The sequence below is a fragment of the Polypterus senegalus genome, chromosome 15, assembly GCF_016835505.1.
Source record: "Polypterus senegalus isolate Bchr_013 chromosome 15, ASM1683550v1, whole genome shotgun sequence".
Lineage (NCBI taxonomy): Eukaryota > Metazoa > Chordata > Cladistia > Polypteriformes > Polypteridae > Polypterus > Polypterus senegalus.
The window spans coordinates 97,836,932-97,853,417 of NC_053168.1; positions in this window are offsets into that span (position 1 = coordinate 97,836,932).

Sequence of the window (16,486 nt, forward strand, 5' to 3'; positions counted from 1 at the left end):
AAAATCTTAGTCTCTCTATTATAATAAAAAATCCTGAGACAAGATGAGACTTTTTAGCCTTGGATGACACGTGACTTTTTCAGAGAGATACTTTCATGTCCTGCGAGATGAGACTTTGTGCCAAGAGATTTAACCACGCCCTGGGCCAGAAATAAAAGACAAAGAGTAGATGACAAAGTAGAACATCGTAAAGAATTAAAAAATGTTGGCACTATACACATGCAGAGTAGGTTAGAGATAATGAAAGTACTAAAATTTGAAAGTCTCAAAAAAATGATGGTAAAGATCGCATTAGCGCAAACAAATAGAAATGGATTTCACCTGGGTTGCCCTTTGTCACCGATTCTGTTCATAACTTTTAAGGACAGAATTTCTAGGCGCAGCCAGGGTGTTGAGGGGGTCCAGTTTGGTGGACTCAGGCTGGGATGGGAATCAGCACCTCCAAATCAGGGAGCATGCCATGACTCAGCCGGAAAAGGGTGGAGTGCCCTCTTCGGGTTGGGAGCGAGATCCTGCCCCAAGTGGAGGAGTTCAAGTATCTCAGGGTCTTGTTCACGAGTGAGGGAAGAATGGACCATGAGATCGACAGGCGGATCGGTGCGGCATCCGCAGTGATGCGGGCTCTACATCGGTCTGTTGTGATGAAAAAGGAGCTGAGCCATAAGACAAAGCTCTGAATTTACCAGTTGATCTATGTTCCTACCCTCACCTATGGTCATGAACTATGGGTAGTGACCGAAAGAATGAGATTGCGAATACAAGCGGCTGAAATGAGTTTCCTCCTCAGGGTGTCTGGACTTTCCCTTAAAGATAAGGTGAGAAGCTCAGTCATCCGGGAGGAGCTCAGAATAGAGCCACTGCTCCTCCGCATCTAGAGGAGTCAGATGAGGTGGCTCGGCATCTGATCAGGATGCCTCCTGGACACCTCCCTGGTGAGGTGTTCCGGGCATATCCAACCAGGAGGAGGCCTCGGGGAAGACTCAGGACACACTAGAGGGAAGTCTAAGCCTGTCTGCTTAAGCTGCTGCCCCGTGACCCGACCTCGGATAAGTGGAAGAGGATGGTTGGATGAAATAACAGAACAGTGAAAAGAGATTGAATATATTGCTCAGATTTAAACTTTAAATCAGAGAATTGTAGATCGTCTAATTCGTGTTGCCATCAGGGAAAATTAGTGCTTCTTCTCAATGAAGAGGTGTATCCGTGAGAATTAAAAGATTTGTTGTTTCGTGAAAGTGAAATCCACATACATGAGAAGCAGAGATGCAAAGTGGCTGGCACATAGCACAGGCTGGGTTTGGCGAGCAAAGTGAGCAGGCGGCGAAGCCCCCTAGTATTCTAAATGTTCAAAGAACTGTCATGAATGTTGCGTATTCAGTGTCTGTCACCACAGTTGGTGCAAGAGGAAACCAGTTTAAGATGCGCATAGTGATTAAAGAGTGGATCAAGGAGCACAATAAATCATGAAGGATTTAATTTGCTAATTTAGTTATGGTGGAGTTTAAGAAACACATACAAATTAACAATTAGTCACAAGATAGAGTTTACAATGTTCTTAGCATTGCAATGCTTTAGAGAAATGCACCCACACAATATTTATCAGATCTGCACTTTTCCTTTTCAAAAATTTTATTGAAACAGATATTGTCTGATGGACACAAAAGTTGAAATGGGATCAAGTTAGCTGGCCATTTGTTGGCTCCTTTGAATTTTCATTATTGCTAGGCTACTAGAAACAAATGCTTCTGAAACATAAAATACAAGTCACTTAAAATTAACATGAATGAAATAGGTTCTGTTAGCAATGGCAATTGGTTACTAATTAAAAAGCTGACTAGAAGGAAATCCTGCAGTAACACTGGCCATCCATGATCTGTGTTTCACACTGGTGTTCAGAAGTTATGTAAGAAAATACCATTAGTGAATATGTTGCACTTCCCATCACCCCAGCAGATGGCAGTGTTCTACAAAAATTAAGGAAATTATAAAGCTTCCTCAGAGATTTGAGGTATTGTTAAAGATTATACCAAACTCAACTTAGTTATTATAACAATTTTTTCCAATTTTTCATGAGACGTTCTGTTCAATTTCGTGAAAAATATTTGTTTTGAGAAAATGTTGAATTTTCTTTGGGCCAGGCACCACTTGTGTATTTCTAGGCTGTTTGGGCAAGCCCATAAATACTGCTTTGGGGCTTGAAGGCTAAGCCGCTTGCTAATTTATTGTTTATCACAAAACTTATAGGATGCATAAGGTTTCCATAAGGCTCCAAAGGTCTTTCCTTTGTCTCTTCTTACTGCCTGCACATTCACAATGTCAGCTTTTCATTGCACCTCTTACTTGGGATCAGATTTTTATTTTTTTTTTTTTATTATTATACTGTCTTAAGGAATTGTTCTGTTCTGTATATTGTATTGTATTGACCCCCTACTTTTGACACCCACTGCACGCCCAACCTACCTGGAAAGGGGTCTCTCTTTGAACTGCCTTTCCGAGGTTTCTTCCATTTTTCCCTACAAGGTTTTTATTGGGAGTTTTTCCTTGTCTTCTCAGAGAGTCAAGGCTGGGGGGCTGTCAAAAGGCAGGGCCTGTTAAAGCCCATTGCGGCACTTCCTGTGTGATTTTGGGCTATACAAAAATAAACTGTAAACTGTAGAAGCAACACCATCTGAACTCACTTTCCTTAACTTCACAGCTGAGGCAAAACAAGATCTTTCCTGAGACTCACCAGGAACCACGTACCAGACCAGCAGACCAAGTGATTTAACACTAGAATTACCAGAGCCTACGAGAAAACTCGGAAATCTGGCCCACCTTAAATCCGTTCGCACCTCTCCATCAGTGTCTTTTGTCCTGTAAATGTGCCGATTAAGACAAGCAGCAAGCAGCCTGCTATTCCATCCCCTCACCGTCGCAGAACATTCACTAAGTTCTCCCAGCTCATGCCTTGTTTGATTATCTGGGAGTGAACAATTGGAGTTTTAGAGTGGAAATAAGATTGTTATTTGGAACACATGCATTTCATGTGTGTTCCGTTTCTACAGTAATCTGTGTAAACACACTGTTAAAACAAAAACTTTTTCATATTTTAGTAATAAATGTTACAAAATGTAGGCATACAGCAGCAGAGCATATCTGATAAATGCTGTTCTTTATGTACTGGATCATCTCTCATCTATATCTTTTTTTCTTACACATACAAAAATGCACTGCAGGGCTTCTCAGGATAGCTTGGTCCCTTCTAACAATGACTCAGTTACAGGTCCCTCTGGTCTTACCAGAATTTTCATTCCAAAAACACCAATGTGTACCATCCCTTTAAAACATAGTTAAATTTTAAATAACATTCCAGGATACAGTTGTTCAAAGTTTTCAGTCAGTAGAGTTTAGTGTCATTATGTCCTGGCTGGCTGTGCCATTTAGATCTCCCAAGTGGAAAAAGTAAAAGGATCATAAATGTGGACATTATTAAAAATGAATCTGAAATTACACTAGCACCTTCTGTCATGTTGTAATCCCTGTGCTCTCATGTCATTGTGGCAGATACTGTCTTCTGTTTATGTTTGGCCACAACCCTCTTCTTTTCATTGCTGTCTAATTTTTGACAAGTATTAATTTATGTGATGCATCTCATTTAAGGTATTCATTACACGAAATGTTGGTGTAGGATAGAAGGCAATAGGTTTATGGGGAATTGGGAATCCTTTTGGAACAAATGGACCTGTTTCGCTGTGATGGGTTATTTTTGAACCAGAGTGCCGATGTGTTGGGGAGGATTATGAGTCGGTAACTTGAGGATTGTTTAAATAAGAGAGTGGGGCAGGGAGTTTAGGACAGGCCAGGGTTTGAACTGTAAATGAGGAGATGAACAATGGATAAAAATAAATATACATAGCAATGTAAATTGTAACCCAACTTTAAGTGTAAAAGTAAAATAAGCAACACTTTAAAAATAGGTTGCTTTAATGCTAGAAGTAACAAAAATAAAACAAGTGCATTGGAGTTGTACGTAGCTGAGTATAATTATATTAAAGAAATAACAGAAACCTTACTAAATAACAAAGATAGGTATGAGTATATTATGGATGGTTACACATTTTTAGGAATGATAGACTGAGCAGAAAAGGGAGAGAAGTTGTTGTTTATGTCAAACAGAATATAAAAGCAAGTCTTCATTAGATGATGAGCCATATCTTAGTGAGGACATCTGGCTTCATCTGGAAAGCATTAGGAAAAGAGACCTTATTTTAGGAGTGTGTTATAGACTGTCCAATGCAGACAGTAATTTCAATGCACATCTTTTTAGTAATGTTGAAAAGGCAAGTTTACAGGGGGATATTATAGTTATGGGGGACATTAATTTCCCCAATATTAACTGGGCTAACCTTGCAAATAGTAGAGTACAAGAGCAGAAGTTGTTAGAAGTAATCAGTATCTATTTTTTACACAGTATGTCAAGGCTCCAATGTCGGATGAAGTCTGTCAAGATTTAGTTTTTCCTAATAAGCAGGATAGAAATCAGGTTTAGTAATGATTGAAATGCTATGTTCAGCTAACCATAATATAAGACAATTCTCAGTTTTTTGGAGGTGCAAAGATGCAAAGAGTAAAACTGTTAAGCTTAACTTTAGAGAGGCAAATTTTGATCAGATTTGGCAAAATCTAAAGAGGATTGACTGGGATAATCTTTCATGTGTGGAGACAGTTGAGGAGCAGTGGATCAGGTTTAAAAATGTTTTACATATAATGTAGGACAGGTACATCCCACCATAGGAATTAGGAGGAAATAAAAAAAAAAACGAAGGAGATAAAAAAGAAACTACAAAGGATTAAACAGCGGTATAAGGCATATAAGATTAATGACTGCAATGTGAATCGTAGAGTGTATGAAAGCTTGAGAGCAATAATCAAGAAGAATATTAAGGAAGCTAAAAGGCTGTTAGAGAGAAATATTATAGATAAAATGAATGGTGACCCAAAGAGATTCTTTCAGTATTTCAATAGTTAAAGAACAGCTGAGGAGATGAAGTGTATGGGAAATTGTTAAACGGTATATAAATACACAGACAGTGAAACAGTTAATGCTCTAAACTCATATTCATTACATGTGAGGAAGTAGAAAACCTAGCAGCAACAAGGGCTACTAAAGAAATACTGTATATTTTTGAAATTGTAGAGGGAGAAGTACAGCTCAGGTTAAATAGGCTGAAATCAAACAAATAACCAAATAACCAGTACCAGATAAAATTTAACCTCAAGTACTTATGGAAATTTGTGAATACATATATACTGTAAACTGTTGATGTATATATTAGGAAGTCCCTGTACACTGTAAAATGGCAAATAATATACTAATATGATAAATCTAATTCTCTGTTCTGTGTTCAAAACCTTTTTAAAATATGGCAAGATCTAATTAATAAAATTTTAGAATAAGCATTTATATTGGAAAAAAGGACATTCTGCCTTCTTTGTTTTTTTGTTTCTGTTTGTTTTTGGTTTTTAATTTTTGTCCAGGTTGCTGGCTCTCCTCTCTTTCTGTCAGGTGGAATTCTGTTTTGTTAAATTCAACTTGATTGTTTTTTTTTTCTTTATGGTGTAAGTTTGACTTGATTTTGTAGAATGTTATTTTCCTCCAATAAAATAAAAAAAAAAAAATTTTGAACTGGTTGTTATTGATTATGTGTCTGATTTGTTGACCAACAAAAATGCCTTTCTTATTCTTGGCATCCTTAATCATCCTTATTCATCGATTTCACAAAAATCTTTCATCAGTTGAAGTTTTGCGAAGAGGCAAATAAGTGGGCTATACATATAAAAAGTGAACTGTATATATGAAAACATCCATCCATCCAGTATCCAACCCACTATATCCTAACTACAGGGTCACGGGGGTTTGCTGGAGCCAATCCCAGCCAACACAGGGCGCAAGGCAGGAAACAAATCCCAGGCAGGGTGCCAGCCCACAGCAGTATGAAAACATTATTTTGAATTTTCTTTATAAGCAGAAATCTTTTAAATAATCTGGCATTCATTGGCATGGACCTCATCTTACACCATAGTAACCAATAGGTAATTAATCCATATTTTATATAGTGCTGGGTATATTATCACAAGGCTTTTTGGTAGCATGTTAGCATACAGTTGAAATTAACAACAGAGTGTAACACAGAATAATTCAGTGCTGTTACAGTAAGTGAAAGAGTTCATTTAATGATAAAATTAACGCATAAGTTACCTATTTTAATAGCACAAGAGAAGAGTGTTTCCTGCGTAGCTTCATAATGTAGCAATAATGGACCCCTAAGACTTCATGTCTTAATCAGAGGATTCAAGAACTGGAGTCAGTTCTCCCTGAGTTTGGGACAAGCCATATTCACTGTGACAGCCCAAATCGACATTGTACCTAACAAGGCTTTTCTGTAAACAACCGTAGGTGCAAGAAATGTAGGAATGGATTCGGTAATCTCAGGAAAGCTGGTGGTAGTTAGCCATGAAAAGGACTGTTGTTTTCTTCAGCCTCTCCTCCAGGCTGCTCAGGTCTTCTGTGGATCCATGTGCTTCCAGCTGCTTTGTCCCTTTTGCCTGTGAATAAAGCAGTCTCACCTCATCCCACTCACCCGGAGTCTAAGGCAATTTATATCCCACACTATTGTCTGGCTCAATGAGCCAAACAAATAATAATGACAAAAAAATAATACTAAGGAAAAATGCCACATAGGCAACAAACCTACTGGGATTCGAGCCTTGTCTTGTGTAGTTAGGCAGCACCCCACTGTGCCATAGTACCACCCATAGCTTCAGGATTTAACATTAAAACAAGGCAATCCACCACACATGTGGGGTTTTATCTTGTGAGATCTGTGACATAATTAACTGTTTGTAATGCAAAATGTAAGTTACAGAGCTGAGAGTCTTATCTTTATTTGTTTTGTTTACTAACTAAATTAATGATCTTAACAATATATACTGTATTGTTTAATTACTTGTGTCTTTCTCTCTTTCCATGATGGCTCATTGGTGCCACACAACAATCGATAAAGGTGATGAATGGATGAGAAAGAGAATACCTGGAGGCTGGAACACTCTGAAAGACCAAAGGAACTGAGCTTGAAAAGTGTCATGTGAGGGGTGCAACCATGCTGAGCTCCTGTACGCTTACTTTGAATGGCTTAACAGTATGGGAATTTAAACTCATATATTGAGGAGGGACATTGAAGAAAACAAAATTGACCCAAATAACCAGTTAACAACAGTAAATTACCTTAAACTGTTTTAAAAGTCTTAAAAGGGTGCATAAGACTGGGATATTGCTCTAGTAAGAGGATGATGTGTTCCTTCTGCAGGTGAGGGTTGCGAGGTTGCTTAGGAACAAGTTGTCAAGTAGAAAAAATTTTAAAAAAAAATCAACTCTTGCTCTTTAGAAGCAGTGAGCGACTGGCTGCTCAGCACAGACGTGTCATTAGATTCGTGTCGCTGTCATCCATGCTGCTAGTTAAATTTGAAATTTCTATTCTGGAAATGTCACTCTACTGCTTTCTGCACGGCTCAGATGGTGCTTGTTCCAATTAAGGAAAAAAAAAATCCTGAAGCTGTAATGAGCGACTTACTTGTACTGTACAAAATGTACAATGAACAGGAACTGTCACTAATGATGATTTCCCTTTCATATAGTGCCAACCAGGAATGGACTGGGATCCCAAATAAGCCCCAGAGTTTTGTATAGATTGGCCCATAACAATTGGATGGGCACCTTGCACCCCCTCCAGTACACAAAATGTTGCCTATCGATTTGTAAGTAAAGTAGTATTTTACAGTATACTTGCTGAGATAAAAGCCCAGGCTTTACAAATACTGCTCTGTCCGCCAAGACACCAGGAACTGCATTGTTCTTCTACCTGTAACACTATAGGATTTTCTGCTGCACTGCAGATACTGCACTATCTTGTACAAAAAAATTAAGAACATGTAATAGTCTACTACAAGCACTGTATAAAGTTAGGCTGTAGTCCCAACTAAACTTCTATTCACTTCTTACTAGTTAATTGTAACTCCAATTCACATGTAATAGTGAGTAGCATCCTTGTAAAATAAAGCTTGAATAGCTTAGATCAGTGGCTACTTAAACTAAAGGAAATACTATCAAAGGAAGTTATTTTAACTATGACATTACCTTTATAGCCACTAAAGGTTAACACTGTAACCTCAACTGGTTCTTTACCACTGCCATTGATGCTTTATAACTTATTGGAAATTCTCAATAATTTGGAGAGTTTTATGCACTGCTCCATCATAAGTAGTCTTTACAAACAGGCTGCAGTGCTGACCACTTTTAAACTCTGACCCCACTGCAGTCTCTCATTCTGAAGAAATCTAAATAAAATTCTAATTTTCTTGCTGCCACACATCGGAGTGATTGCATTTTTTCCCTCTTTTTATTTGTTCCCTTTATTATTTTACTCCTCCAATACATTTTCTCCATCTATCTTGTCATTTATGTTTTGTTCTCACCTCATCTTTGTTCTTGTTAAACAGTTACACTCTTAAAAACAATACAGGTATAAGCTGAAAAAATGTTTTGAGTATTTCACATGATTTTTTAAATATATTTGTGGGTACTGAATTCAAAAATGAGAACCTTTTTGTCCATTACATAACATTTTTTTAGCTGTCAATTGTAGTTTTTTGTTGTTTTAATGCTATAATTAATTAAATCAGTATTTTATGGCAATTTGTTTGAATTTAACATTTTCTAATACTAAAAGCTCTGTTTAAAACAAAACAGTTACTTTATACAAAAATAAGGTCAGAATATAAGTTGAATTGAACACGGTGATGAATCATAGCAGCAGGTAGCAGCCTATGAAGGCATAACTTTCTCTTGGTACCGAAATAGAGAAGAACAGTCTGCAGCATATTTCAAGAAAGATGGATCCTTAATTTACTGCACTAATTGGCCTTGTGCTGAAATGATCAGCTATTGCAAAGCAGAAGAATGGAGACTATTTATAGACTCATCTAAAAGTTGCCTGAAAGGAGTACTTCATCATAATGTAATAAGCCTTGTCTGAAACTCTTGCTCCTAAACTTCCCTCAGACTGATGTTTACTTGATTATGTTGACTTCTTTTGTAAGTCACTTTGGATCAAAGCATTTGTGAATAAATTTAAATGTGTAAATACATATTAATACCTGTTGCTTATTCTGTGCTTTTGAAAGAAAACTTTGAGAACTTTGAAATATTTCTCAAGAAAATTAACTGCAATGAGCACAGTTTGTTCATACATGGAGACCTGGAAGTTCAGTGTATCTTAGTGAGTCTGCAATCAGAACATACAAAATTCTATATTTTCTGTTGAAAGGCCAAGCCAAAAATGTATGTTGAGTTCAGAAGGAACGACCAGTTAGAAAAAAGCTACGGCTACAACTTGGTGCCAAAAATATCATTAATCCTAGCTTGGTGAATCCAGATAAAATGCTGCTATCATGCTGCTCCCAATTCTGCTGGGTTTAATGAAGCAGATTGTTAAAGCCCCATCAAAAGATGGAATCTGTTGTTGTAATTGTGATGAAAGTGCTCAGGTTTCTCGGAGGATAAATTAAAAACATATTTTTGTTGAACCTAATATTATAAAATTTATTTCTGATGTAGAATTTGATAGCACTATATACAAATTGGAGCAAGAGGCTTACAAATCACTCAAAGTAGCAATTTCTAAACATTTAGATAGAAATATAGATCTAAAGAAATTGTGAAAAATGTATTAGTTAAATTTAAGAAATTGGGTTGCGACATAAGTCTCATAGTTCACTTCTTGGCTTTGCATTTGGTATTTTTCCCTAAAAATCTTGGAGAGGTGAGTGAAGAGTAGGGTGAAAGATTCCGTCAGGATATCATGGACATGGAAAGAAATTACCAGAGACATTGGGATGTCAGTATGATGGTGCGCTGCTGCTTGGAAATTAATAGTGATGCACCAGAAAAAGTGTATAAACTACAGACCACAAAAGGAAGTTTTGGATAAAAAAAAACTAAGTAATGACAAAAAGTAGAGAAGTTATATGCAAGTCAATAATACATATTTTTTCACATATGTTTAAAAATACTGTGGTGGGCTGGTGCCCTGCCCGGGGTTTTTTTCCTGCCTTGCACCCTGTGTAGGCTGGGATTGGCTCCAGCAGACCCCCATGACCCTGTAGTTAGGATATAGCAGGTTGTATAATGGATGGATGGATGGATGGATGGATGTTTAAAAATATAATTCACTAAATATGATCATGTTAATTTGATTAAAAACAATATTGTATAGCATGTAAATCATTAAATTCAATTAAAATTCTTTTCACTTTTATACATAAATATGATGTGATGGAATCATCCTAATTATATTTGTCTATTGTGTTCATGAATTGTGAAAGGAAAATTAGACTTAGGGGACTGATAGTTATTTAGGATAAAGTGTTTTCATATACCTTCCATATTAAAATATAGCATTCATCGTGAAGAAATACCATAAAGGTTTAATGTCAGATACCTGTTCAGGAATTGTACTGAAATTGTAGTGAAAGATGACTGAGAGATGACTAAGGAGTCAGCAGATGTCCTGTGAGCAACCAAAATGGACAGTTGTTACACTTCAAGAGTGGTGGCTGAACCCAAATGGTATAAGAAGAACCAAAAAATAATAAAATAGACTTATTTTATAGAAGTCATTTGGGTGTGAATCAACAAACCAACCAGAGTAAAATGTAATGACTCAAAAATTTTTATCAAGTTTCTTTCTTAAATTAAAATGTTGATTTCTACTACAGACTAAATAAAAATAACTATATAACTATTCCAATTTTAATTTTTAATGGCCTTTAATGACCTCTTGGGCACAACCATCAGCAGTGTGTCTGTTTGCAGAGAGTGTTGACCTTGTTGAGAGGTTTACTTACCTTAAGATGTGACATTCATGTCTCTAGTGATTCTTATAATGAAGTCAGTAGATGGATTGGGAGAGCATTGGGGTTCATGAGGTCGCTGGAAAGGGATGTGTGGCGCTCCAGATATCTATGCAAAAGGACAAAGTTCCAAGTCTTTAGAGTCCTGGTGCTTCCTGTCTTGCAATATGGTTGCGAAACATGGATGCTATTCAGTGAACGGAGACAAAGACTGGACTTTTTTGGTACTGTGTCTCTCTGGAAAATCCTTGGGTACTGTTGGTTTGACTTTTTGTCGAATGAGCAGTTGCTCATGGAGTCCCGAATGAGGCACATTACCTGCATTGTGAGGGAGCAATTGTGTTATGGCACTACGGCCATGTGCCACGTTTGACCGAGGGTGATCCGGTTCGTAAGATCCTCATTGTTGAGGACCTGAGTGGCTGGAGTAGGCCAAGGGGTCGCCCACATAACAGCTGGTTGTGGCAGATAGAGGGTCATTTCCAGAGGGCGGGACTGGACTGCGTGTCTGCCTGGGGGGTTGCAAACCAGGATCCCGAGTTGTTTCACCATTTACTGGGTGCGGCAATGCACTGTACCAATGCATACTCCCCAACTTGACTTGAATTTTAATTTTGCAGTCTTGAATGTATTACTGTGGTGGGCTGGTGCTCTGCCCGAGGTTTGTTTCCTGCCTTGTGGCAGGTGCAAGTGTGGGTATACATAACTGTTGTAGACACTTAGTGGTTGACAATACATTGACTGCTAAGATGGAAATATCAACAGAGACACGATTTTAAACACTCTAAAATTTCATTTCATTTTCTCATTTTTAGAGGAAATAAACCATGGATTTGCTGCAGCAGAAACAAGAAGCTGTCATAATAATTGTGCTGTTTCTACTTCAATTTGCCCTTGAATTCCTAATACTGATACAACTAACACCATCCTGAGCCCAGTGCCTGGCATAAATTTGGGACTTACACGTATTGTGAGTTGTGGTTCTCATATTCCTTACTCTTCTTTTATGGGCTCTGCTTCGTCACAACCTCAGAATGGTTGTGTTCTGTATAAATGTTATTCTGTATTGCTGCAATTTTCATAGCATTTTTAGAACTACATGAATAGAGATAAAAAATAGTCTGTTTTCATTTACATTTTATTTCAAGAGAACTAATGCAGAGCATATAGTTATTCAAACATGTAGTTATTTTACTAAAATATTAATTATTCGGTAAATCAAATAATGGAAAGCTCTTCTTAATTATGGGAGGTATTTTCTGAAATTAAGGAAATGAAAATTTAATTATAAAATGAAAAAGCAGTCTCATTTTTGCCATTTATTTTTCAAAGTCTATGTTTTTAAAATGAAAATGTAATCTCTCACTTGGCATTTATTTTTCAAAGTCTATGTGCAAGAATGCTGCAAAAATTAAATCAATATTAAATTACACCATTTGCAATTTCATTTTTGCCTGAACTGCATTGAAGCTGTAAAAAGTAAAACACAAATAAGCACTGGTGCCACCTGCTCCTCAATGAATTTTCATTTTCCATTCTGCATTTTCATTTTCCGCTTTGCATTTTCCTTTCCATGTTCTCAACATGAAAATATAATTGCAATTAGCACGGGTCAATGGTTGGGACTTTGCACCTCAATTATCCACAATTCTTTGTCCTTCATAGCGATAGCCACTTCTATCGATAGAATCCCTTTCACTTTGACTGTGTTTAAATTACATAATATAAACGTTTTCACCTTCGCAATGTGAGCTTCACAGTAACCCAGCCACAGGGGATGCACAATCCAGTATGTTTCTTCATGTTGGTCCCAAGCCCGGATAAATGGGATCCAGTTTAAAATTTGCCAGATTAATATGTGGACAACAATACAAATTTTCATACCAGATCGGTCAAGGCCCAGGTTAACAACCACCACCACCACCAGTACTGTTAGCCAACATTGTTTCGGTGGAAATTGGGCTACTGTTGGCCCAAGAAGGAGAAGAAGAGATGGGAGACATATCTGGAGGCAGGAGGACAGAAGGAAGGTGAAGAGAGTGGAACTGGGGGTAGGAACTTTGAATGTTGGCAGTGTGACTGGTAAGAGGAGAGAGTTATCCGATATGATGGAGAGAAGGAAGGTAGATATATTGTGCGTGCAAGAGATGGAGGATTGGAGATTGATTCAAATTGTTCTATCATTATGTGGATGGGAGGAAAATAGAGTAGGGGTTATTCTGAAGGAACAGTATATCAAGAGTGTTTTGGAGGTGAAAAGAGTGTCAGACAGAGTAATGATTATGAAGCTGGAAACTGGAGGTGTGATGATGAATGTTGTTAGTGCATATGCCCCGCAAGTTGCATTTGCAATGGATGAAAAAGAAGATTTTTGGAGTGAGTTGGATGAAGTGATGGACAGTGTACCCAAGGGAGAGAAAGTGTAGATTGGAACAGATTTCAATGGACATGTTGGTGAAGGAAACAGAGAATACAAGGAGGTGATGGGTAGGTATGGTGTCAAGGAGAGGAATGAAGAAGGTCAGATGATATTGAATTTTTCAAAAAGGATGGATATGGCTATGGTGAATACATATTTTAAGAAGAGGGAGGAACATAGGGTGACGTATAAGAGTGGAGGAAAATACACACAGGTAGATTACATTCTGTGCAGAAGACTCAATCTGAAAGAGTTTGAAGATTGCTAAGTGGTGGCTGGGGAAAGTGTAGTTAGGCAGCATAGGATGATGGTGTGTTGGATGAAGTAGAAGATCAAGAAGAGGAGGAGACTGAAAGCAGAGCCAAGGATTAAATGGTGGAAGTTGAAAAAGGAAGACTGCAAGGTTGAGTTTAGGAAGGAGGTAAGATAGGCACTGGATGGCAGTGAAGAGTTACCGCTACCGCACAATTGGGCAACTACAGCAGCAGTAGTATGGGTGACAGGAAGAAGGGTGTTTGGCAACATCTGGACAGGGGAAGGAGGAAAAGAAACCTGGTGGCGGAATGGGGAAGTACTCTCCTGTATACAGAGGAAAGAGATGGTGAAGAAGAAGTGGGATAGTCAGAGAGATACAGAAAGTAGACAAGAGTATAAGGAGATATGGCATAAGGTGAAGAGAGAGGGGGCGGAGGCTAAAGAAAAGGCAAATGATGAGTTATATGAGAGGCTGGACGCTAAGGAGGGAGAAAAGGACCTGTACTTGGCTAGACAGAGAGATCAAGCTGGGAAAGATGTGCAGCAGGTTAGGGTAATAAAGGATAAAGATGGAAGCATACTCACAAGCGAGGAGGGTGTGTTGAGCAGATGGAAAGAGTACTTTGAGAGGCTTATGAATGAAGAAAATGAGGTAGAGAGAAGGTTGGATGATCTGGAGATAGTGAATCAGGAATTGCAATAGATTAACAAGGAGGAAGTAAGGACGGCTATGAAGAGGATGAAGAATGGAAAGGTCCAGGTGACATACCTGTGGAAGCATATAGGTGTTTAGGAGAGATGGCAGTGGAATTTTTAACCATATTGTTTAATGGAATCTTGGAATTTAAGAGGATGCCTAAGGAGTGGAGAAGAAGTGCACTGGTACCGATTTTTAAGAATAAGGTGGAAGTGCAGAGCTGTAGTAATTACAGGGGAATAAAATTGATGAGCCATAGCATGAAGTTATGGGAAAGAGTAGTGGAAGCTAGGTTAAGAAGGGAAGTAATGATTAGTGAGCAGCAGTATGGGTTCATGCCAAGAAAGAGCACCACAGATGAAATATTTACTCTGAGGGTGTTGATGGAGAATTATGGAGAAACCTGGAAACCTGTGGACCTATAGAAAGCATAGGACAGGGTGCCTCGAGAGAAGTTGTGGTATTGTATGAGGAAGTCGGGAGTGGCAGAGAAGTATGTAACAGTTGTACAGGATATGTACGAGGGAAATGTGATAGTGGTGAGGCCTGTGGTAGGTGTGACAGATGCATTCAATGTGGAGGTGGGATTACATCAGGGATCGGCTCTGAGCCCTTTCTTATTTTCAATGGTGATGGACAGGTTGACAGACAAGATTAGACAGGAGTCCCCATGGACTATGATATTTGCTGATGAAATTGTGATCTGTAGTGAGAGTAGGGAGCAGGTCAGTGATACACTGGAGAGGTGGAGATATGCTCTAGAGAAGAAAGGAATTAAGGTCAGTAGGTACAAGACAGAATACATGTGTGTAAATGAGAGGGAAGTCGGTGGAATGATGAGGATGCAGGGAGTAGAGTTGGCGAAGGTGGATGAGCTTAAATACTTGGCAGAGTTACATAGTAACAGGGATTATGAAAGAGAAGTGAAAAAGAGAGTGCAGGCAGGAGGAATAGGTGGAGAAGAATATTAGGAGTAATTTGTGACAGATGGGTATCAGCAATAGTGAAATGAAGGTCCACAGTATGGTAGTGAAACCATGTTATATGGGTTGGAGAAAGGCATTGACCAGAAAGCAGGACACAGAGCTTGAGGTTGCAGAGATAAAGATGGTAACATTTGCATTGGGTGTGACAAGGATGGACAGGATTAGAAATGAGTACATTAGAAAGTCAACTCAGGTTGGTGAGATTGCGTTGGTTTGGACATGTGCAGAGGAGAGATACTGGGTATATTGAGAGAAGGATGTTAAGGATATAGCTGCCAGGCAAGAGGAAAAGAGGAAGGCTTAAAAGAAGGTTTATAGATTTGGTGAGAGAGGGAATGCAGGTGATGGGTGTAACAGAGTAAGATGCAGAAGACAGGAAGATATGGAAAAAGATGATATGCTGTGGTAACCCCTAATGGGAGCAGCTGAAAGAAGAAGAAGAAGACTGTGAGTTTCACAGTGAACCTATCTCACAAAATCTGAAGACTACACATAATAGTACTTCTGAAGTAATACGATATTTAAGTAAGTTATTAATACAGTATTTAACATGACAAATATTAGCCTTTATTACATCATAATTTACATTTATTTACAGTGAAATGGAAACTGTATTTTTGTTTTTTTGCAGTATTATATAATAAATTTTCCCCCTACAGTTTTCAACACCTCCTCCTCATACACTATAGTTATGTCCTATTCAGCTGTAGTTGATTGACAAATCGATTGGACTCTTTATTACTATACCTTTTTAAAATAAGTTGATACAGCAATCATTTTTTTTTACTTCTATTTCATTACCTTTCAAAATAAGGTGATAGTGATAGTGATTATTCAGTGTGAAGACCTTCCATAATTTGTAGTCTTCTTTCAATTCATGCTTTTTTTCCATCATACTACAGTATATATATATATATACTGTATATATATATATGATTTTATTAATCCACCTCATTAAAAGATATATGAGTAACAAATATGAACTGTATTATCTATGAATTAATTTCATATTTATAAAGAAAAAGAATGAAATTTAAACAAACCAGAATCAATTTTCTGACCATTCTAGGAAGTATTGAATATATCATTCCAAAAATGTAAAAACAAAATATGCTTGAATAAGTGCAAAAATATTTTTGAATTGCATTATTTTTATATCGTACCCCGGGATTTGTCCCTGCT